Below are 26,053 nucleotides of genomic sequence, written 5' to 3'. Positions count from 1 at the left end.
TTTTTTCAAGAAAAATTAACACTCCAGAAAAGTACCATATTCACCTTGAAGCATACGAGCCTAGGGACAAGCCTAGCCCAGTTAGAGACCCACCCTGTTCCATTAGACCCAACTGTAAATATAGTAGCTAGCTTTCACCAAAGGACATGCATGGTAAATCCTCCAACACGAATTAGTTGCAAATTGTACACCAATATAGTTGGATGATCATACCTAATGAATAGAATACTTAGAAGAACCATAATTCAAAAAGACACATGCACCCCAATGTTCATTACAGCCCTATTTACAATAGCTAGGTCATGGAAGCAACCTAAATGCCCATCAACAGATGAATGGATAAAGAAGATGTGGTACAATTATACAATGGAATATTACTCAGCCATAAAAAGGAATGAAATTGGGACATTTGTAGCGACATGAATGGACCTAGAGACTGTCATACAGAGTGAAGTAAGTCAGAAAGAGAAAAACAAATGTTGTATATTAACCCACATATGCGAAATACAGAAAAGTTTGTGCAGATCAACCAGTTTGCAAGACAGAAATAGAGACATAGATGTAGAGAACAAACATATGCACACCAAGGGAGGAAAGTGGGGGGGGGGGGGAGGATGGGGTGGGATGAATTGGGAGATTGGGATTGCCATATATCCATTACTAAGAAAAAAAATATCAAATATCAAACTGTACACTCTAAATATATGCAGTTCATTGTATGTCAATTATATTTCAATAAAATCTCTTTAAAAAAAGAATACTTAGAAGATACAGCCATAAATGATTATTTTAGTTTTACATTGGTTGATTTGAACACACTAATTTTTAACAAAATTAATGAGCATAACTTGTTCATAATCAGTAAGTTACTTCAGATCTAAAAAGCTTGATTATTTTTCCTTGATAATTAAGCTGAGATCAATGGGTTCTCCAGGTGTCAAATTAGACCTGGGGGTTCAATCAGGTCACTCACCAGAGTCTGGTCGTGGTACTTATATGTGAAAACCTCCTCACTGCTGGTTCTGGCAACCAAGCCCTCATTCTCCTACAAGGATTTATATGAGCTCTTTAGAGGTGGTAAAGTTTATGATATTCAACTTAAAAAGATCCTAAGTGGTTTCTTCTAAAATCCATTTTTCAAACAAATTTGTTTTAATACATTTAGATATGTGCGAAAGATTTTTGTTAAAAAAAAAATTTCCATGATTAAAATATGCTTAAATTTACTGCCATATATTGAAAGCTATCCTCTCTTTCATAGTGACTCATAATGTGGATAGAGATTTGTTAAATTGTAGGTGCCTAAAAGAAGATTGTGTGTTTTATACAGTAACAAAATTATGATAGGAAGTAAGAGATAATACTCCCCAGTTCTGAAGCTCAGAAGCAGTCCCCTTCAAGTGACAGAGATGAGAGTGGCCAACCCACTCAACTTCTAGGAAAGTGTGCATTTGTTTGTTAAAGCCAGAGGGGAGAGAGAGAGGCTGGTAATAGGAAAAGGAAATCCTTTTAATAATAATAAGTTAAGCAATATAAACTAACTGTTCACAAAAAAAGAAAATACAAATGGCTTATAATATATTAAAATGTGCTAAACCTCACTAATTGCAACATAAATGTAAATTAAAACTACAACAAGATACATTTTTTTCTCTACCGGAAAGAAAATATCAAAAAGTTTGAGAACACTCTATATTGGCATGTGGATGTGGTAACAGGTGTTCTTACATAATACTTTGCTAGGCAGGGCTGTAAATTGGTACCTACTCTGTAGAGGGCAATATGGCAACATTTATCAAAAATACTTCAAGTACACATATCCTTTTTCAATTTGTATTTATTTTTATTAAAGTATATTGATATATAGTATTATACAAGTTACAGGTGTACAATATAATCACAATTTATAAAGATTATACTCCATTTATAGTTAGTACAATATAGTGACTATATTCTCCATGTTGTACAATATATCCTTGTAGTTTATTTTATACCTAATAGTTTGTACCTCTTTCGCTCTTCCCCTTATGTTTCCCCTCCCCCCTTCCCTCTTCCCACTGGTAACCACTTGTTTGTTCTCTATATCTGTAAGTCTGCTTCTTTTTTGTTCTATTCACTTGTTTGTGGTATCTTTTAGATTCCACATGCAAGTGATATCACACAGTATTTGTCTTCCTCCATCCGACTTATTTCACGTAGCATAATGCCCTCCAAGTCCATCCCTGTTGCTGCAAAGAGCAAAAATTCATTTTTTATGGCTGAGTAGTATTCCATTGTATATATATACCACATCTTCTTAATTGATTCATCTGTTGATGGGCATAGGTTGCTTCCATATCTTGGAAACTGTAAATAATGCTGCTATGAACTTTGGGGTGCATATATCTTTTTGAATTACTTGTTCTTGCTTTTTTTTCAAATATATACCCAGGAGTAGAATTGCTGTTATGGTAATTCTATTTTTAGTTTTTTGAGAAGCCTCCCTACTGTTTTCCACAGTGGCCATATCAACTTACATTCCTACCAGCCGTGTGGAAGGGTTCTCTTTTCTCCACATCCTTGCCAACATTTGTTATTTGAGCACACATATCCTTGAGGTATGGAACGCACTTCCAGGAAATTATCTTAGAGGTATATTTGCACATATAAACATTTAAACATTAAAAATATATATATGTATATATACCAAAAAAATTTTCTGCAGAATTTTATACATGCAAAAACTGCCATAAACAAAATGTCTCTTAATAAGGTACTAAATAAATTATAATTAAACAATATAATGGAATACTAGTAGTTATTTAAAATAAAAGGCAGCGCTATGTGTACAATTGTAGAACAATCTCTAAGATAGTTAAGGTTTTTTTAAGAAAGCAAAATGCAGAAAAGTATGCATTGTTATCTGTTCAAAAGTATGATTACAATCATATAAATTTATGTAGACAGAATATTTCTAAAAAGACACAGCAAGAAATAGGTAACAATGGTGGTCTTTCAGTAGGGAAACATGAAATCAAAGAGTGAAGGAAAGGTTTCCTTTTCACTATATTCTCCCTTTATATGTATTCAGTTTTACACCATATTCATGTATTGCCCATTCAAAAACAGAGAAATAAATGCCAGTTTTTTTAAATAAACAGAACCTAGCACATCAAAAGTATAAACTTTGGTGGCCAAGTAAACTATCCTCCAAAAAATAATCAAACTAACAAGAGACTGGCAAACTTTTCCTGTGATTTAGATAGTAAATATTTTTGGCTTTGTGGACCTCTGGTCTCTGTCACAACTTCTCTGTGGACTCTCCCAAAGTAGCACGAAAGCAACCACAAACAATACATACACAAATGAGTGTGGCTGTGTTCACAGCTTGACAGACAAGCAGCTGGGTAGACGAGCCCACAGGCCATCGTAGCTGATTGAACCCCTCAGCTCATTCACTGTGCTCATTGTTATAAATGATTTTTTTTTGTTCTTTACAAGTCCTGGTTAGGGAAGGTCTGAGAGCTAATGTTGGTTAAGATTTCATAAGCATAAATAAATAACCCTCAAAGGCAAATTATGTATATCAGACACCAAAAGATTGTTGTGAATCACAAAATCATATCATTAGATATGGTGTGAGTAAAGATTATTTTCTTTTTTAAGGAATATGTTGATGTTGTATATTTAAATGTTTAGTAAATGTAATAGAGGGAGTAGACAGGAATAATAAACTCTTACTTTTTTTATTGCAGCACAGATAATAATTTAAAGATGTTATTGAAAGCTAATTGCACTAGGCTAATAAAAAATTGCATCTCAAAATAGTAAATATTGACAAATAAAACCAGAAGAATTTATGAAACTGTAAAATATGTCCACTCTTTCCACAAACTCTAATGCAATATATTAAACAGATAATAAAAGTTTTGCGTAGATAATAAAGGGTAATGGTTTGGCTTTAATAACTTGCAAGCTACAAGTACCTCAAGTGAGAATGTTTTTATTAGCACTAAACTCAGTGTTCTTGCTTATTAGTAGGTTTTGCTTAGTCATGATTTCGGTGATTCTTGTTTCCTTGTACAATAAAACCATTGTCAAGGATTTTTGTGCATCTCAATTGACAAGAGAAATAGTGTTTACTTCGATTTGCTTTCCTTGCAAGTTTGCAGTGTGCATTTAAACAAAGTTATTAACATCCAAGGCTATCTGTAGGTCACATGAAAACATTTAAAACTTAACAGAAACTTAATAATGCTCATGTTGGTGAACATGTTAAGTGGCAAGCAGTAGGTGTTGAAAATTTTATATAGGAATTTAGGAAAATATACGTCATTTTTATAGAATAATTTAGTAGATAAAGTTGTCCTCCAGAATTCTATACCAAAAGACATACCTAAAAAAAAGGGGGGGAAAGCTTAACAACATAGTGTTAAGGTAACTTCAAATAATGAAAGTACAGTGTGTGAAATACTTTGGTGGACAAATAGCAAGAAACCACCAAGGTTAAAGCAAGTTCAACCATACTGTTGATGGTCTATCATTACAGTGGCTCCAAACACTTCCATTTGCAGCATCTTTGCTTGGCCAATAAAAGATGACAGATATAAGCTGTGGTACAGATAGATGCTGCTTCACTCCAACTCAGACCTTCAGCGGCACCCTTCACTTTTAATCTCTTGGCCTGAAATTGGTGGTGAAGATCAAAGCATCTTTCTTTGCCTCCACCCTTTCAGCATCACAGTCCCATTTAGAATAACCATAGTATTTCACTGGGAGGCAGCCAGAACACGAGGCTGTGAACAAATCCACGTTTCCTTACAGTAAAGCATTTTCTAAACATTTTTGGATTAAGTGTGCTTGGAATCAGGACAAGGTAGGTCTTAAATTCTGAAAACTACACCAGTTACTTATAAGCTTCTGTGAGATTTACCAGGTTATATCCGTCAAGGACCCACCTCAGAGCTGTAGCAAGACTTCAAGGATCTCAGATCTACAATTTGAAAACATAACAGCTGTATTGCAGTGTATATCCTTCTGGTAATAAAAGGATGAAAATCAAGTTTCCTTAGCCTGAACTTAAAATTCCAAGAAGTTTGACTCTTCCAAAAACTAAAAAACTCTTTATCAAAACATCAGCATAAACATTAATAATGCATATTCTATGTTAAAAAGGTATGGAAAACAGAACACCACAATTTAAAGAAAATACTTAAACGTGGTTGAACTAATTTAACCACATAAAAATTAGAAAGCATGGGCTTCCTAGGTGGCGCAGTGGTTAAGACTTCGCCTGCCAATGCAGGGGACACGAGTTTGATCCCTACTCCAGGAAGATCCCACATGCCAAGGAGCAACTAAGCCCGTGCACCACAACTATTGATCCTGCGCATTAGAGCCCATGAGCCACAACTACTGAGCCCATGTGCTGAAACTACTGAAGCCCATGCACCTAGAGCCCGTGCTCTGCAACAAGAGAAGCCACGGCAATGAGGAGCCCATGCATCACAACGAAGAGCAGCCCCCACTCACCGTAACTAAAGAAAGCCCATACACAGCAAAAAAGACCCAACACAGCCAATAAAATTAATTAATTTAAAAAAAAGTTAGAAAGCATGTATGGCAAAAAAAATAAGAAATGCAAAAGATAAGTTGGAGGCATAGGCATATATTATATGTATATACACATAAATAAACATCTATATGATTGGTGCATTTTACAGAGGATGAGAGAATTTACATAGTTTTTCCAAGTTTACCCAGCCAATGAATGGCACAGTTACTCAAATCCAGATCTATCTGACCAAGAAGTTATTGGCTTGAGCAAAGCAGGCTACAGAATAATGAGTCTAGTTATGTAAATAGGTATTTATACACCTATCAGTCTTTTTACACTAAATTGTTAGGACTTAAAGAAACGAAATTTCTATGGCATATAATTCTGAATTGTTTGTTTTTAAATGGGTACACATTACTTATATAAACAATATTACCATATTGAAGTAATATCAATTAAAATAATGAGATACTGTTTTTCATTTACTGAGTTTATTTTCAAAATATGTATAATAACCAGTTTGGGTGAAGGCTTGGGAAAATGAGCACGTTCATACATTATTTTGCCATTTCATGTGATTATGAGTGATTTTAATTTAATATTTTTATTTCTAATTTTCTTCTCTAAGCACTTATATTTACAATTTAATTTTTTAAGTAAAGATATAGGAGTTACCATCAACTTAAAGTAAAATCAACAACAAAATAGATTCACGTCCAAAATTAGGTACCCAGAGCTTCCTCTTCTTTTGGTTAAAAAAGTATTGTTTTATTCTGGGTAGGGTTACACTTTCTTTGATTTACTTGTGGTACCTCAAGTCTGCACAGCACTCCCAATCTTGTTACTCTCCTGCAGAGTATCAAAGGGAAAGTGTCCCTGGCAGATGGGGAAATTTTCAGTATTTGACTTACCCCACCTTTAGCACAGCAACCTGGGCCTTCCCAGGATTTCCCAGCCCCGAGTGGGATATGAAGCTGATCACCTAAGATGCTGCATCCTGATGCTGATGGTGATGCCACTGCTACACACTGTGAGAGGCACTGTTCTAAAGCGACATTAAAGACCTGCTTCTTTCCTTCACTATGGTGTTCTTCCTTGTTTGTCTTACCTGGACCACAGACATGGTCAACAGGCAGTAGCTCTTTTTACTGTGGCAATCAGCTGCTGTCGTGGTTTTAGGTGACTTCACCCTCTACTGTGATAAGCAGCCAGTGGCCTACATCCCTGCTTCTCCAACTGTGGTCCCTGGAGCAGGAACATTAGCACCGCCTGCAAGCTCGTTAGAAATGCAGGATTTGGGCCCCACCCCACACTACTGAAACAGAATCTCATTTTACCCAGATCCCCAGGTTATATGTGCACACATTAAATCTGAAAGGCATCTCACAACTCGCTTTCCACCTCGGGCCTTAAAACTTTCGCGTGAGTCAAGGAAAAATTATTTTGTTGAGTGCCCAGTGGCACTTATAATATGGTAGACCTGGTTTGGTTTGGTTTGGTTTGGTTTGGGTTTTGAGTCATGTTAGGGTAGAGCAGGAGTCAGAAAATCTTTTATGTAAAAGACCAGTGTGTAAATATTTCAGGATTGATAGACCCAACAGTCTCAAACTACTCAACTCTGCAGCTATAGCAACACAGAGAAGGTAGCCATAGACAGTGTGATCGGTGTGCCTATATCTCAATAAAACATTATTTACAAAAATTGGCAGCAGGCCAGTTTGGCCAACAATGCCTGTCTAGAAGCTACTCCTTTCTCATGCTATTTATATATTGATAACCCTTGGACTTAATGGTTTTCATGACAGCTAGGGATCGAAAGATGGTGGAATTCAGGCAATTGACTTCCTGAGTGGCAGCATGGTATAAGGTAGTGTTTTCAACACTTGAACATCTGGTTCCACCCTGGAATCATTAAATCAGATTCTTGGCAAGGTAAGACCTAGGAATTTGTAATTTTTAAAAACCTCTGTTGTGATTTTAACGTGCAACTGGAAACATCACATTTTGTTTTGGACTGAGGAATTTCTAGGCATGTGGTACTTTCCACACCAAAACCAGGATGGTCCCAGACAAACTTGCCCAACTGGTCACCCTAGGAGTTGAGAAGCACTAGCATACAGAGAATGATCTGAAATTGCACTGCTTATAAAGCTGGGTTCTTTCTTTCATAGCCCAGAGAAAGTTTGCTAACTTAACAAGCCTTTGTTTCCTCACTTTTAAAAGGGAGATAAAGTTACCTAACATACAAAGAAGGTTTAAGTGCATTGTACAAAACCTAACATGCAGTAGATGATGAAGAAAACCTCTTTCTCTGCCCCTTCTTGGACTGGATTCCTTTCAAACATAGCCAGAAGCGTTTAGGGCAGTTTAGAGCTGACAACTCTAGTGCAATCTTTTAAAAGAAACCAATTAAACTGCCAGTGAAGGCTTGAACATGATTCTTTAAAAAAAAAAAAAAAAAACACATAACTATGAATCCATCTGGATAATGAGAACAGAAGTGTAGAGACAGCAGACAAGAATTTCAATGGAATGGAAAAATATAAACTGATTCAGTGCCTAGAAAAAGCTACAACCTAAAGCACCTGCAGGACATACCTCTAAGAAGCAAGCCAATTTGCTTTTGAGAAAGTAGTTCTGTGACCCTGGGCACCACAGAGGAGTGGAAGGGACTAAGGGCTAAATACAGGATTGGTTGACAACTGTATGTGGAGCTCAGACCTCCAGTGTTCCTCTCCATCACATGAGGTTAGATAACACCCCCATACGGGCTGACTTGTAGAACCCAGCCCATCTCAGACAAGAGCTTGCAGCTTTATTCTCAGAAGAAATAAAAAGGAAGGAATTTGGGGCTTAAGGGCATCAGGAACAGTAAAGGGCAAAATGAAACATGAGACGGAAAAGAAGTCTACATATGAATCATGAGAGCCCCTCCTCATGCTCCTTTTTATTTCCCCAAAATCCTGTAGCCAGGCTATTCCTCCCATAAAGGAAACTGAAAGACTCTTTTCTGGATAAAAGAAATTGCCTTAGGGGAACTATATAAATATATCTTTCCACATAGACAATTAGGTGTCCCCAAGTAAAGTAAATTGGTTCTCTGAAGAGCACCTTGCCTGAAGGCATGCCCCTCAAATTCTCAAGTGATAACATTTCACTCTGCAGCATCTCACTCTTAAATATGAAAGGCCACCCAGGAAAAGATCACTAATAGTTGAGGAAAGACACCATAATGAAAGGGATAAGCAAACAGTAAAAAAGCAACCATGCAGACAAAGCAGATGAAAGAACAAAAGTCCTAAACATAAACAAACAGAATATATTAAAAGATTTAAAAAAAAGCATGGTACAAAAAAGAAAAATGAGAAAAAAAATGTTTAAAAGAAAATTTTAAAGTCAGAAAGAACTCTTGGACATTAAAACAATAACAACAACAACAACAAAAATCCATGAACAAAGGAATACGAAATTTAGGAAAATGCTCAGAAATTAAATTGCCCAGAAATTGCCCAGAAAACAAAATAAGTCACACATACACAGACACACAAAGTATTTTAAGAGGGGAAATGATATGTCATAGAGAATCAATCAAGGAAGCTAACATTGAAGTAATACTTGTAGGAGAGAAAAAAAAAGAAATATTAGAAGAGTGAAAACTGGAGGAAATACAAAATTTTCCAGAACTAAAGGTTGCTAAGTCTCTAGATGGAAAGGCCAGGGAATTCCTCCTATAAGAAGACATATACCAAGGTCCATCACTCTAAATTTTCTGGGTATCAGAGATAAAGACATGATCCTATACGCTTCCACAGGTACATTTAACAAGAATTAGAATATAATCAGATTCTTAATAGACAACACTAGATGCTAGAAGACTAAGTCTATACCCAGCAAAACTATCTTTCAAAAATGAAGGCAAAATAATAACGTTTTCAGACACATGAAAGCTGAAAGAATTCATTACCAGAAGACCCAATTTCAAAAATCATTAAAGGAATTCCTTCAGGTAGAAGGAAATGATACTAAATAGAAAGCTGAATTCATGCAAAACAATGAAAAACACAGGAAATGTTAACTATCTGGGTAAATATACAAGAGAACCTTATTACTTAAATCTCTTTTAAAGATAATTAAACAAAAAGAAGAGTAATGCATGCTGGCATTTACAATAAATATAACAGTAAAATATATGACAACAATAGCACGAAGCTCAGAAAGGAAGAAATGGGAAGTACCACATTGTAAGGATCTTGCACTGTACATAAGGTGGTATACTATTACTTGACAGTAGATTGTAAAGTACCATAAACCCTAAAGAAAGCACTAAAATAACAAAAATTTTAAAAGTTATAACTAATAAGTCAAAAAAGTGGGTAAGAAAGAATCATGAAAAATATTCAATTATATCCAAAGAAATAATAAAAAGAGAAATATGGGAACAAAGAACAAATAAAACAATAGAAAACAAATCATAACATGTTAAATTTAAATCTAACCATATCAATAATCATATTAAATATAAATATCACCAATTAAAAGGCAGAGATTGTCATATTGGTTAAATAAGGGAAGAACCAATTTACGTTGCCTATAGGAAAAACACTTTAAGATTAACAAAATTCATGAACATCTAGCCAGACTGATGAGAAAAAAAGGAAGTAAGACATAAATTGCCAATATCATCAATGAGAGAGGTGACATCACTATAAATTATACAGATAGTAAAAGCATAACAAAGAATATTATGAATAACTATGCGAGTAAATTTAAAGACAAATAAAATGCAAAAATTCCTTGAATGTCTCAGACTACCAAAGACCACCAAAAAGAACTAGATAATGTCAGTACCAAATCTATTAAGGAAATTTAAATTTCTAATTAAAATTATTCTCACAAAGAAAACTCCAGATCCAGATTGCTTCATTGGTGAAATAATGAACTTGGAGATATATTTAAGTAAAAAATCCAATTCTGCACAAAATTTTCTGCAAAATTGAAGAGAAGGTAATGCTTTCTAATTCATTCTATGAGGCCAGCATTACCCTGATTTTAAAATATAATGGAGATATTACAAGAAAAAAACTACAGACCATATTTCTCATGAAAATATATTCAGAAATTCTAAACAAAAGTTTAGAAAATTAAATCAACAATATATTAAAAAGTATAAATTCATCATGACCAAGTGGTGTTTAACCCAAGAGTACAAGGTTGGTTTAACATTTTAAAACTTATCAGTGTACTTCATTATATTCATTATATATGTAATTATATATTCATTACATACTAAAGTATCAAAAAGAAAAAAAGGATTATAATTTCAGTAAACACTGAGAAAGCATTTTATAAAATCCAAAATCCATTCCTCATAATAGCTGTAGCATAGTAAGGATATCTATGAAAAACCTGTTACCAACATACAGGGATTGTAAGGCTAAATATGAAGATGTCAACATGTCAGCACTTCTCAAAGTTATCTATAGATTTAATGCAATCCCAAACAAAATTCTAGCTAGCTTTTTTTTTTGGTAGAAATTGACAAGCTGATTCTAAAATTTATATGGAAATACAATAGGGGACTAAGAGAAAAACTATTGATAGGCTTACAGTAGCACAATATTACACAACTCCAGAGTGAGCATGCTGCTTGGAATTATTCAACTCTATGGCTCTAATGAGAAATCTGGTAAAGCATTTGAAAAATTAAAAATAACTATCAGGAAACAAGTTAGATAATTGCTAACTACAGGAAAAGAAATAAATTAAATAAGTGTTAACTACAGGAGAAGCAAAAAGTTGTTGAAGAATGTTATAATATACTACATGGCTTTCAGAGAATAATATTTGCAGAATCACGTTAATGTAAATGGTTCTTGTTTTATTATGCTGTAACTCTATCTGAAGGATAAGGGAAGAGATTTGGAAGAGTGATGTAAGAGAGCTAAGTGCTCACCTAACATAACAGAAAGTCAAAGGTAAGCCAGAAAGAGAAAAACAAATACTGTATGCTAACACACATATATATGGAATCTAAAAATATGGTATTGATGAACCCAGTGGCAGGGCAAGAATAAAGATGCAGATGTAGAGAACCAACTTGAGGACATGGGGTGGGGGGAGGGAGGCAGCGAAGGGGAAGCTGGGACGACGTGAGAGAGTAGCATTGACATAGATACACTACCAACTGTAAAACAGATAGCTAGTGGGAGGCTGCTGCATAACACAAGGAGATCAACTTGATGATGGGTGATGACTTAAAGGGGTGGGATAGGGAGGGTGGGAAGGAGTCCCGGGAGAGAGGGCATTTGGGATATGTATAAATACGGCTGATTCACTTTGTTGTACAGCAGAAAAAAAAAAATAAAGACAATCTAGAATTGATACATCAAGAAAAACAATATAAGCATATTATTTTTACAAGTAAAGTTAAATGCTGGAAAAAATCTGCTAAACATTCAGAACAGTTATCACTGGGGATTGAGACTTGGCAGAAGAGCGGAGAGTACAGCAGGGGCAGCTGTTGTTGTTACTTTAAACATTATAAGCCTCTTGGTACTTTAAAAAAAAAGTTTTTTAACTTGTGTGTGTATTATATTGATAAAAATTAAAACAAAAGAAAATTTACCAAAAAAAAAGTAAAAGGAAGAGGCTTCTTCAAAGCTTCGGGTACAATTCTAGCTGTCATCTCATCTCACCCAAGATCTTCCTTGAGAAGACCCACACAAATCATCACGTGGACACACCACACACAATGAAATTTATCCTCGGACACGGTGTTCATTCTCAAATCAGAGAACTCATGGTACACACCCCATTGCTTATCTATTTAAAAACTGGTTTTAAGTTTATGTAAATAAATATCGACTATGAAACCTGGCTTTGAGAAAGTTCTGGAAAGTTTGGCAGAAACCAGATCAAATTGCTTTTTGAGTGGTAAGTAAAGCGCTAAACTTCCTTATGAAAAAAAGGAAAAAAGAGCAAAGGAGGTGAGTTGTGGGATGGAGGCAAATAGAAATGAGGAAAGGAAAGAAAATTAGAAGAACAAAAGAAATGCCATTTGCTCCCCTTTTAATACTGAGTTTCATAAAAATAAAAAGACTGTGAAAGTAAAACAGGAGGTCGCATCCCTCACGTCCACTAACCACTGTCTTGGGCTGGTCACTTGGAATTGTCACCATCTGTAAAGGGAAAGCTCAGCCACAAATCAAGACAAGCTCAAAAGATCAGCCTCTGCTGGGGACCAACTGCTTGAAGCCTTGGAAATGACTTCAAATCTAATTACAAATTTAAGCTGAGAAATAATTACTAAATAATTAAAAGTTAAAAAGTAGTCATTACAGCTAGCATTAATTAAGAGCAGCATTTATTCATTTATTCCACAAAGAAATACCAAATGCTTATTAGGTGCTAGGCTTTGTTCTAAGTGCTAGGGATCTGGCAGTGAGCCAGACAGGTGAGAACTCTGCCCCAGTGGAGCTTTACGTAATGGTGGGAGGAGTCCAATAATAAATAGGAAATCAATACAAAATATGCCAAGTGGTGAGAAGTGCTATGAATCATAAAGCAGTTTGAGTGAATATAAAGTTAGAATAGAGTTGCTCTATTTTACGCAAGGTAATCAAGGAAGGCCTTTCTAACAAGGAGACATTTGAATAGCAACTCAATTCTGACCAATCCCAGCCCAGACACAGTTACTTCCACCTTAAAACTACCAGAAGATTGACTCCAGCCCTTAAAGCCCTATAAGTGTCCTTCCTCACATCCTCTTTTTGAGAAGCCCCTGAGGTTTTGTCAAGCCCCTTGCTTAGCAAGTTTAATAAACCAGCTTTGTATAGTTAGCAGGTTTCCCTCAGGATCTCTACAGGAGTTCTGGCAATTAAGAGTTTTCAGCATATAGATGGTATGTAATACAAGAAGACTGGATGAGACCACCTAGAGATCAGAGCAGATGAAGGTGGTACAAGGCCTGAGGAGGGAGTCCTGGAGCAGTTCAAGATTTAAAGTCCATCCCAAAGGTGAGAAGGAACCAGCAAAGGAGATGGAAAAGCATTGTCAGGGAGGTCGAATGAGAAACAAGAGAGGGTGTGTTCCAGAAGCTAAGAGGGGTTTTAATCATGAATCTTAAAAAAGGAATCAGCTTTAAAAATTTTATAAGAATAGATTCAAATATGAACAGATTGGCTGAATTGAGAGTAGACAAATTTGTTTTCAGAAGTCAATGACAGACACAAAATAAGCGAAGAGAAAATAAAATGAGCCACACACCCTTGACCCATGGCCCTTGACACATAGAAATGGTCTGATGGAATTTATTCAAACAGTTAATTCTAAATAAAGGGATAAAATACAGAAGTATTTCCCAAATCAAAAAGGTTTTGAGGCTCTGATTCTCAACCCTCTCTTCCTACTCTCTTGATTAACTATTTTCTCAGGTTCGACACATTCCTCTTCTTCTTCTTCAGCCTTATTCATCTTTCTCTTTAATCAGTCTTCCTTCTCCTCAGCATGATCTATTTCCACTCACTTTATGAAGCTGTCAATGATAGAGTCAAATTTAAAATAGGCAGGCACAAAGCAGAGAGGCAAATGTAAAGTCAAAAGGAAGCTCTTAAAAGATGAAAACCTCAAACCAAAGGACCTCTTTATGCATAGAGAAGAGTTGTCCAGCACGAATCTTTTAGCCACATACGGATAATAGGGATGAAAATTATACAACATTAAAATTGGAAGAGATTGCCAAGTTCAAAGACAATATGCCGTTTTAGAAATGAGGAAAGTTGCAGACAGCTTAACCAAGTTGCCTAAAGTCATTGAGCCCATTGAAAGTTGACCTGGAATAAGCCTGACTCCCAGTCTAATGCTTTTCTCTCCAATCTGTAATAATATCAGAGGCCTTAATTTCAAACAAAATAGACAATTGCACTTTCTCCAGTCTTTGAAAGTGAAATTAGTTTCCTTATATAAACCAAAAATGAATGTTGAATTGTTTCAGTCTACTTAAATGTTTTGCCATTAATATTTTCATCATAGTCTCAACTCTTTCTCATTCTAAGGATAAGAAGCATCTCTTACTCGTGTCAGTAGTTTCAGAATGTCAAAAATATGCTGAAGGAATATACGTAACTGTTTGAAAATCCAAGCAAAAAAATTCAAGGAATAGAACTACCAGATTAGTATCTATTTCTTAGCAAGAAGTTTCAGTGTGTTATAGTCCTTAATCCACTTTTGAGTCATAGACAAAGACAGCTTTTTTTTTTTTTTCCAAGTCTGGAAAACTTTTTTCAAGCATGACTCCAGGATAGAATTATATACAAATCAGAATGAATACCATCTTAATGTTAGAATGTGCATATTTTTAGACAGCTTTTTATAATGAAATAAGATTTTTTTTCTAACCAGATACAAACTTGATAATATATCTGTAATTTTTTCCCAGTTCTGAGTAACATTTCTCAGCTTGTCAATGAATTTGTCCTACATTTACAAGTCTTGAGAATCCTCTTAAAATATTTCCCTTATTTTACTTTTTATCAAATACAGATACTTTTCTATTTAATCTTTATAAAGCCATAAAAGGGAAAATTCAGGGTTAATTTAAACATGAGATTAATTAATATGATTATAATATGTCCTTTATACTCCAGATTATTCTTTAAAAGGATGTAAGGTAACTTAAAATTCCATGATCATTACATAAATAACTTTAGAATTATTAGTAAAGACAATAAAACAAAGAAAAAGAAATTCTTTTAATTTAAAAAAAACTTTTTTTTAAAGTACTTTTTAAAGTTAAACAAAAACCCAAAAAACCTTAAGATGGAGCCAAGAATAAAGTTAGTACACAAAGTACTTGTAATAAAATTAGTACAGTCATATATTTGGCTCTGAGCTTCCTGTATTAGCCAAAGAGAAAGGATGTGCACAAGTAGTTACACAGTTATATAGTGTCCAGTAGTTACACATTTTCCGATGTCCAGACAAAGAAAACCGCACTGCTGTTCAGTACATGCATTCATGTTTCTATTTAGTACCAAGAGGAGAGAAAAAATTCTGTTATGGATAATCCTGAAGAGATTTTAGGTAATATTTAAACAAAATTGTTAGCATACTTATAATAAATAGACCCCAAAGTTTCATAGGGTTGTTTGCTCTGGTGTCCTTTGAATACAAATCAACACTATGTGGACGAGGGAACAAAGAAGACCTTCAAATTCTTCCCTATCTCAAGCCTCACACAGATGAACACTTATAAATTCTACTTTCATAATTCTCTACCTGGCCCCTCTCCTAGTTTCACCCTGGTATCTCACCTGATTTATTGTGTAGCTTTCTAACTGCTCTTTTCAACTCTAATTCCTCACTTTTCCAATCCACTTAAAATGCAACTCCCAGATAGATCTTTCTGAAACAGCATTCTGGTTATATCATTCTTTCACTCAAAAACCATTTTGCACCAAAAAAAAAAAAAAAAGGAAAAGTTTCCTAATTTGTTCATACAGGACTCTCCATGATCTGGTCTTAACTTGGGAGTGGGACCTCAAACCCCACAGAGGTGAGGCAGCTGCTGAGGCAGAAAAACCAGTGGGGGCCGTGAATGCCATCTGAAGAGGCTGCTCCAGCTGGTCCCTGCCAGGGAACCATGTGGGTCTGATGTCTCAAGAGAAGCCAGAAATCTATATTTTTTTATAAAACCTCCTGGTTTATAACTTTAGGAAACTAATAAAAGTTAGTACTTTCCAAGCCAATGAAAATACGTCTTCAGGTGGGATGCGGCAGGAGTGCCAGTCTGGGCCACGTGTCCTAATTTTCACTCTGTCCTTTCATACTTGCAGCTGAACTACATCCTCTACTGTGTACCCTCCAAGCCTCCCCTGTACTGTTCCTTCTGAATGTCCAGACTCGTAAATAACCTTCAGGGCCCGTTTCAAATACCAATTCCACTAAGCTTTTCCAGCATCAGTTAAAACTAACTGTTTATCCTCTAAAGTCCCACAATATTTGAACTCTACTTTTTTTAAGGCAGTGAACACTCTCTATCAAGTTCAGTAATTACTTTCATGCATGCTTTTTTCTCTCCAATTAAATGGCCATGAAAGCACAGGCCATGTTGTATTCAACATTAAATACTCCACAGTAAATTACACTTTCGCCCAATCAGTTCTCACATATTTAAGAATTAATTACCTTAAGATTGTTAATAGAAGAATTTAAATATTGAGTTATATCCATTGTAGCCTAGACTTTTGTTTTCAATACTTAGAAGTCGTATTAGACAGATGGCTTTCTTTTCCCCTTCACAGCACGTATACATATTTCAGATAGGGAACTTTCTAGCATAACATCAATTTCCTTAGCACTGAGTTCTTTATTTTCCCATGAAATGAAGGTTTGCACTCCTTCAAGCACATCCTTAAAATATTTTGACTCTGCATGCAATGTTTAGATTGTTTTATAAACCAATTTTTAGGCCTATGATATATTTGTGCCATTTGTCGGCAAATACAGTATTTTCAAATTGGTGTAAGTTGACCTGAATATTTTCACAAACTGAGCAGTAACATCATTTCAAATTTACTGAGTAACTATTTTACAGTCCTGGGTATTTTCCTAAATTAGGTTAGTTTATATTGAAATATACCTTTCAAAAGATTCATATGTTTTAATCCAGAGACGAAGAAAATCGATTTTCTAAAAGCCACTCCTATAATCCAGCTTCCCCAGTGGCTCCACATAATGATGATGCCAACCTACATTCATTTATCAGCTGTCCTTGATACACGCCCCACCTCCTGGGGGAGTCAGAATATATCACTAATCTGCAAAGGAACTTAGCCATAATTCAAAATTTGGAAACAAAGGCAGAAAAACTGGGCTAAAAAAATGTAGTCTCCAGAATGAATCAGAAACTAGATTCTTCTACCCCTCGAGCTGCAGAGTAGGCAGGGCAGAGTTCCCCAAATGTGACATAAAAAAGTAGAGATTTTAGCAAAGATGAAATACCATGGGTGTTAAGGAGACTTTGGTTGATATTTGAATTTGAGTAGCTGAAGTTCAAACTGGCATTTTCACAATTTAAGCTGCATATTTAGGAAGAAAAAAGAATTAAAAGCCAAGAGCTGAAAATTGAAATCCTCTTGTGAATAGTCACTCTGTTTGAAAAATTAGAGACTTGTCAAGGAACAGCCATAACATTTACAAAAACGCGGGGACAGAGCAAATTAAATGACAAAACCTGTGAAGAAGTTTTTTTGGTCCTTCCTACTAAGTGGAATCGACATACACATGTACTATCATGTACTTCTGAAGTTTAAAACTTGCTTAAAAAGCCATAATGCTAAATACAAATCCTTATGTGAAAAAGTTAATGGGAACTCTGACAGAACAGGCTTGTACAGTCTTGGGAAACAGATAACAGCGAAAGGATTGTTGATGATAACATATTGGTTGATGATTATATGTTTCAAAGACTTTCCAGCTGTATTTAAACTTTCAGTAGAATTCTAAGTACCTGGCAATCTATTTCATAGGTAGTCAGCTGCCAGGAGATAAGACAAGGAGAAAAGATTACAAGTGAGAGTTCATAAAATATATACATGTGTATGTTTGTATATGTTTAAATCAGATAAACATAAATCTATTCATTTTCAAGCCTACACTTAACCAAAAACACCAGTAAAATTTTAATTGTTTTGATCTATGACCTGTTTCAAATGCATATCGTATGAAACATCTGTACTTTTTAGTGGTTAAAATGATGTTGGTGTCAGAAAGTGAAATAATCAGATAGTGAATGAAAACAACTTTGTGATGAGTTTCTCCTGTGAAGCAATAAAAAGTCTGTGCAATGGAAGCCTAAAACCTTGGAAAGAAAATGTCAAGTTGAGAAATGCTTTGACATCAAGATAATGCACAAATAAAAGGAAAGAATACTTGAGGAGAGGAAAGAATTGAAAGAAAAACAATTTATGTGTAATATAGAAGCTTCTGTACACATTTAAGGCATAACAGGGCTGGTAACGTCTTCAGAAAATGATGAAATATTTTGTTGATTTCATAGAGAAAAAGAAGAAAACCTCACTGAAAAATCACCATTCAAAATGCCAGCTTCAGATCAGCTCCTAACTTTCATGTCACACTGAACTTTTTATAAAAATTTGAATCTCAAGGCAATTTGCTTCTAAAAGAAGCAATAGTGCGATAGGCAGAGTAATGCCACACCTGAAGGTGTCCACATCCTAATCCCGAGAACCAGTGACTACGGTACCTTCTGTGGCAAATAGGATTTTGCCAATGTGGTTAAGTTAAGGACCTTGAGAAAAGGGGAGACTATTCTGGATTACCTGAGTGTTGCTTAATCACATGGATGCTTAAAAGCAGAGAACCCTTAGAGGACTGGGGCAGGGAGGGTGGGGGGGAATCGAGGGGGGGGCGTCAAGGAAGGGAGGGAATATGGGGATATGTGTATAAAAACAGTTGATTGAACCTGGTGTACCCCCAAAAAAATAAAATAAAATAATAAAAAAAAATAAAAAATAAAAAAAATAAAATAAAAAAAAAAAAAAAACAAAAAAACAAAAAGCAGAGAACCTTTACCAGCTGGGGTCAAAGGGAGATGTGACTACAGAAGAACCATCAGAGAGATTAACAGTGCTGGTTTTGATGATGGAGGAAGGGGGCCAGGAGCCTAGGAATGGGCGGCCTCCAGAAGCCAGAAAAGGGAAGGAAATGAATTGCTCCTGAAGCCCCCCAGAAAGGCTCGCAATCCTGCTGACACCTTCATCTTAGCCCAGTGAGACCTGTGTCAGACTTCTGACCTACAGAACTTCAAGAAAATAAATTTGTGTTATTTTAAGCCACTACATTTGTGGTAATTTGTTACAGCAGGAATAGAAAACTACAGTAAACTTGAGAAAACAGATTTTAATGCATAGAATTTCAAAATTTATGTTAACAACGAAGCAAAAGGAATTAAGAAATAGCTGTCTCAATTTTTCAGTAGAATACCTATGATACTGCGTGTAAAACACGAGGTAAAAATAACTTTGTGGAAAGAAATATCTGAAGAAACAAATATCTTTAGAAAAGCAGCCAGATGCCTATCTCCTCTCAGATGGAGAGCCTAGTGAAAATGTTTTACTTTGAAAAACCTGCTTGAATTTCATTTGATGGTTAAGACATTAAATCTGACCATGTCAGCTCTGCATTTGTCTCCACAGTGTCCCATTTTATATGGTATTAAATGTAAACCCCATACCATAGCCCTGAGGCCCTAGGTGGTCTGACCCCTATGGTCACATTTTCTATTCTTCTCCCACTTCTCACCAAGTCCCAGCCACACTGGCCTTTTTCCTGATCTTTAAACATGCAAATCTTATTCCCACCTCACCCCAGAGCCTTTGCACTGCTGTTTCCTCTGTCTGAAATGTGTGGAAAAACATTGCATAAGGATCAAAACTAGAGACTCAGCACTCAGAGAAAAGACCAAGATCCAAAAAGAAACCTGCATTATATCAGAACCATCCGGGCACCATTGAAAGTATGCAGATCCCAGAACTCTAGCCCACCCTGCCGAATTAACTCTGTATGGGGCCCAGAATCATATTTTGAAATATGCCCAGGGAAGGCAGATGATAGCATCACCACCCTCTTGAGATAGGAGCAACGGGAAGCACCTCAGTCCAGCCCAGCAAAGACAACCACACTGTAGGATGACGTGCTGTCTTCTTGACACCTAATTTTCAGGTTGGTATAAATAATCCTGATGGTTAGATGTAATGGTATCTTTGAGAAGCCAATAGTATGGTAGAGCAGATACGTGCACAGATACCTGGATTCATAATCCCAGCTCTGCCACTTACCAGCTGATATACTTGAGCAAGTTACTTAACCCCACCAGGCCTTAATCACCTCATGTGTAAACTGACAAGAAGTAATATAACAAAGCTACCTCAAAGAGCTGTGTGGAGTGTGAACGGTTCTGAGAAAAATCTCTCTTTAGGTCATTGGACAGAGGTGAAAAAAAAGATCTTTCAAAAATAGCGATGGTATCTGAATTCCTCAGGCAGGCTTGGTTTATTGACAAGGAAGAGCAGGAATACATTAAAACTGTGAAAGCCTCCAAAGGGTGGTCCTGGGTCAGCGGGGAGCCCCTATCCTACCTTCAGTCCATCCTCGGATGTTGAGACCTTGCATAAAGCAATCACAGTTAAAGGTGTGGATGAAGCAACCATCACTGAAATTCTGACTAAGGGAAACAATGCGCAGCGTCAGCAGATCAAAGCAGCCTATCTCCAGGAAAAAGGAAAGCCCCTGGATGAAGCTCTGAAGAGATCCCTCACAGGTCACCTTGAGGAAGTTGCTTTGGCTCTGCTGAAGACTCCAGCCCAGTTTGACGCTGATGAGCTCTGTGCTGCCATGAAGGGCCTTGGAACTGATGAAGACACTCTGAATGAAATTTTGGCATCAAGAACTAACAGAGAAATCAGAGAAATTAACAGAGTCTATAGAGAGGAACTGAAGAGAGATCTGGCTAAAGACATCGCCATAGACACATCTGGAGATTATGAGAAGGCTTTGCTTTCTCTTGCTAAGGGTGACCGATCCGAGGAGCTTGCCATAAATGATGACTTGGCTGATACGGATGCCAGGGCCTTATATGAAGCAGGAGAAAGAAGAAAAGGGACAGATGTGAATGTGTTCACTACCATTCTGACCACCAGAAGCTATCCCCATCTTCGCAGAGTGTTTCAGAAGTATTCCAGGTACAGTAAGCATGACATGAACAAAGTTCTGGACCTGAAGTTGAAAGGTGACATCAAGAAATGCCTCACAGTTATTGTGACGTGTGCTACAAGCAAACCAATGTTCTTTGCTGAGAAACTTCATCAGGCCATGAAGGCTGTTGGAACTCGTCATAAGATACTGATCAGGATTATGGTTTCCCGTTCTGAAATTGACATGAATGACATCAAAGCATGCTATCAGAAGCTGTATGGCATTTCTCTCTGCCAAGCCATCCTGGATGAAACTCAGGGAGATTATGAAAAAGTCCTGGTGGCTCTCTGTGGAGGAAACTAAACATTCCATTGATGATCTCCAGCTTTTTGATCAGAAGACTTTTTAATTATACCTTTTCATTCCATATCATAGAGTTGAATAGGAAAGTTTCTTCAACAGGAATATAGTTTAGTAATCCTTCCTGGGAAATATAGCTTATAACTCATTTTTTGTATTACAACTTTATATAGTAGAGATAAGTTTTAAAAAAAATATATTTACCCCAAACTATAAAACCTCATAAAGAGGTTGTTCTAGTAACATTGCCTGAGAAAAATGTCTATGTCGCAGAAAATAAAATGATTTTATAGGACAAAAAAAAAAATTGTGTGGACTAAATTATTTAATATACATAAAGTAGAACAGTGCTTAGCCAATAGTGAGAGCTTGCTATACGTTGGCCATCATTTGTTAAAGGCACCATTCTGGTCAGTCAGCCTGCCTTTTATTGGGACAGGATCCACTTTTAATGTAGTTTTGCTAGTGTTTGAAAAACACTCCCTTAATGTCTAAACCTACCTATTTTTCATCTTTCAAAACTGTTCCATGAAATAAAATGAAAAATTCTAGGTTCTCCCCACTGTCTTCCAAACTGCTTAATCAATGACTGGTATTAAGCGTGGAGGCCACAGCATCTTTGCAATTATATCAGATGGTTACTGTTTCTCTGCTGATATGTACTGGATCCTCTAAAGCCACAGGAAACTAGGGAAAATATCAATAAAATCTCCTTTCATTCTCCCAGGATCCCTGCTGATTTCTTCCCTCCTCTGGTGGCTAAACTAAAAGAATATAGATTACTTCAAAAACTGCTTCTACAAAAAAATTAAAATAACACATCCCAAAATACCTAAATTCAAATATGATTTTAACACTGAGTATGAGGCCCTAAATCCATCAAAGATGCAAATGAGTCAGTATTAATCCTTTGGCCTTAACTAACTCAAGAGATAAATGGACATAAAAAAGAATGAAATAATGCCATTTGCAGTAACGTGGATGGACCTAGACATTATCATGTTAAGTGAAGTAAGTCAGGCAGAGAAAGACAAATACCATGTGATATCACTTATATGTGGAATTTTAAAAAATGATACAAATGAACTTATTTACAAAACAGAAATAGAGCCACAGACATGGAAAACAAACTTATGGTTACCAAAGGGGATAGCCGAGGAGGGGTGGGGAAAGATAAATTAGGAGTTTGGGATTAACATATATACACTACTATATATAAAATAGGTAAACAACAAGTACCTACTGAATAGCACAGGGAACTATGTTCAATATCTTGTAATAACCTATAAGGGAAAAGAATATGAATAAGAATATATATACATATAACTGAATCATTTTGATGTATGCTTGAAACTAACACAACATTGTAAATAGGCCTTACTTCAATTTTTAAAAAAGAGAGAGAAGTGGATGTTTGAGCCAGGAGAGTTTGAAGAAGGAAGGTGTTTATCATTACCCAATAGAGGGTGGCATTCAACCAGTCTAGCCATAAAATTTGGGAGACCTGAAGATTAAGGGTTTGGAATTCCAGTGGCTTCCTTGTTCCCATAAGAGTTGGCTATGGGATAAAGTCCACAGATGGGCCCTTTGGTGCTGGGCACAAAGAAAGGAGAACCATAGAAAAATGGCAGTGTGACACAACAAAACAGAAAGAGCTAAGGAAAGAAGGGGCCCATGTGCTGCCTGGGTCTGCTCCTTCTTTCCATTTCAGATGTGGAAAGGATCCAGCAGGGTTTTTTTGTGGCCAGGGAATCTTCTTTAAATGGTAACTGGAGCATGTATGAATAATGGAGGCACTGAGTCCTGCAAGAAGCTGAAGAAATCACATAAGCATTGGCTGTGGCACGGATATCCAAGAAGCACTGGGTATCTCACAATTAGCTAAAGAGCCTTACGAGTAAGGGAACCAAAAAGTCACCTTCTAGGGTGCTAGTGGTGAGATGTGGTCTCTACCAAAAACCAAGTCAGAATTTGGACAAGAACATCCAGGCCAATCCTCTCCTCATGGCAGCTGTCTTACTACAGACTACAGATGTCATCGATGCTGGGGGAGGATGCGGATGAAGAGATGGAGGCTCAGAGAGAAAAAGACCATTCAACTGAACAGCGTTGGGAACACAACAGTGACTGAATCAGCTATAACCAAACTGGACTCTAAAAACAGATTTGAATTTGATGGACCTGGGAACAATTCAGTTTTAAGCTGGAAGGGACTGGAATATGTAGAAATACAAATTTTCAACAAAAATAAAGTCACAGATGCAGAAAACAATAGTATGTTTACCAGGGGGGAAAGGGAGGGAGGGGTAAATTGGGAAATGGGGACTGGCATATACACACTACTGCATATAAAACAGATAACTCATAAGGACCTACTCTGTAGCACAGGGAACTCTACTCAATACTCTGCAATGATCTATATGGGGAAAGAATCTAAAAAAGAGGGGATACATGTATATGTATAACTGATTCTCTTTGCTCCACAGCAGAAAGTAACACAACATTTATTGGAGTATAACACAAATTTTATACTCCAATAAAAATTTTAATTTACAAATTAAAAGCAAATAAAAACAAAAATTTCAATCTTCTTTTTATAATAACTTTAAGTGGAGTATAATCTATAAAAATTTTGAATCACTGTTATACACCTGAAACTAATGTAATACTGTACATCAACTATACTTCAACTAAAAAATAATTTTTCAATCTTCTGCTGATGAGCAGTAATGAAGACTCAAAGAGGAAAATAAGTTATTAGAAAAGAACAGAGTTCAATTTTGCACACATCTGATATGACACTATCAAATTTATACATATTATACCATTAAATTCTAAAGCCTCTTTTTCCCAAACTAAACTTTTCATTTTCCAAACAAAAGGCTAAAATCTGGGGTAAATTCACATAAGTTACTTTCGGTTAGATCAAATGTAACCATCAGTGTTTTCCCCATGAGATAAGCACCTTGAACCTTGTAACCTTGGCGGAGCCATGGTTCCAGTTTTCTCATGTGTAAAGTTAGAAGTGAAACTTAATAGTCTAAATTCTCTTCCAACTCAGTAACTTAATGAAAAAGTAGAAAGTTCCTCTCAGGGCTTTGTTTAGAATCAAGTGCATAATTAAAGCACCTCGGAAATAGGGGACTAGCTCCCCTCTGGGAAATTTACCTATCCTAAGGTTTAGAAATGTCTGAACACTTTAATATTTCACTGCAAGGTGTTTGTGGAATAACTACTCCATAAATTGATATAGGTTTACCTACAAATTTTCGTTTGATCCAAGATTAATTCATAAATCAGACAAGGATAAATGAGTCCTCACCAATGGGCCTCTTAAAAGAATTAAACTTCAGAATGTCATTAACCAGCTTCTTTGAGTGAATGGAATGTGAAAGCAACATTTATTCCTTACATAGTACTTTCCTCCTAGAAGTTAAAGTTTCCCTCTGGAAAGATAAAAGGTGTTATTTATTTTGCTTAACAAATACTTTCTAGAATAATAACGCTTTCAGTATTAGCAAATTTGAAAACTCTATAAATCCCCAGAGCTGCTCCCCTTTAAGTCTTTTTAAATCAAGAGATTCTAAGTCTCTTAAATCCCACGCAATATGATTCCTGGTGATTTACTATAAATCCCAAGGCAGCTAGGAAACATTAATGCATTTTGTTCAATAAGACTTTCTTATAAATGCACAGCCATCATGTTTTCCAATATATGATTCTGTTCACATCTGCTATAGGGTTTGGAGGAGTAGCAGGCATTGGCAATATTGTAAAGTGTTCTCGAAGCAATAGAAAAGCAAAAAAAAAAAGTCATAATTTTCTATGGAGATAATTTCTATGCCACACTGACACTTTTAAATGTTTTCAACAGTGTGGATTTATTAGAGAGCTTAGAAGGGTAGTGCTTAGAACCAGCTTTCCCCATAAAATCTCAGTGACAGAGAATAACTTTTACATTTTTCAAACTGTCCATTGTGAAAGATTTTTTCATCACGATGAAGGTGTTTAGAGGTTTTTGATTTAATGTAGAATGATAACTCCCTTGAGTCGCCAACTTCTGGAGAGAACAAACAATGAAACGTACCCTTCCCCTGAGTGAGCTCAATAACGGAATATGTTTCACAGTCCATGGCAACACAGTACTTGCCTGACTTGTTTGAGTTCTCTAATGTGAAATTTGGATTCTCGCAAATTAAAATTAATTTATAAACGTATTACTTTCACCTTGTATTTTCAAAACAAGAGAAGCTATAGCTCCTGTCTATTTGCCACTGTTATTGCGGTTAATTCAGACAATTTCCTATCTAACTTTTGGAGTGGGCAAACACAAAGAAAACCCTAGAAACTTAACATTGTATAAGATACTCTGATAAGCTAACTTTGGAGCGCTTGTCATGTTTTGAAAACATAAAAAAGGAAAGTTAAGAGAATACACTAGGG

At 36.0% G+C, this 26,053-nt stretch overlaps 1 pseudogene; it reads left to right on the top strand.

Annotated features, from left to right (window-relative positions):
- LOC130854982 (annexin A1-like) overlaps nucleotides 1-21,694 on the top strand; it is a 163,507-nt pseudogene extending 141,813 nt beyond the window's left edge.
- The last annotated feature ends 4,359 nt before the right edge of the window (nucleotides 21,695-26,053 follow it).

The sequence above is a fragment of the Hippopotamus amphibius genome, chromosome 6 (assembly GCF_030028045.1).
Source record: "Hippopotamus amphibius kiboko isolate mHipAmp2 chromosome 6, mHipAmp2.hap2, whole genome shotgun sequence".
Taxonomy (NCBI): domain Eukaryota; kingdom Metazoa; phylum Chordata; class Mammalia; order Artiodactyla; family Hippopotamidae; genus Hippopotamus; species Hippopotamus amphibius.
Note: the sequence above shows the minus strand (reverse complement) of the source record. Positions and strands in the feature narration are given on the sequence as shown.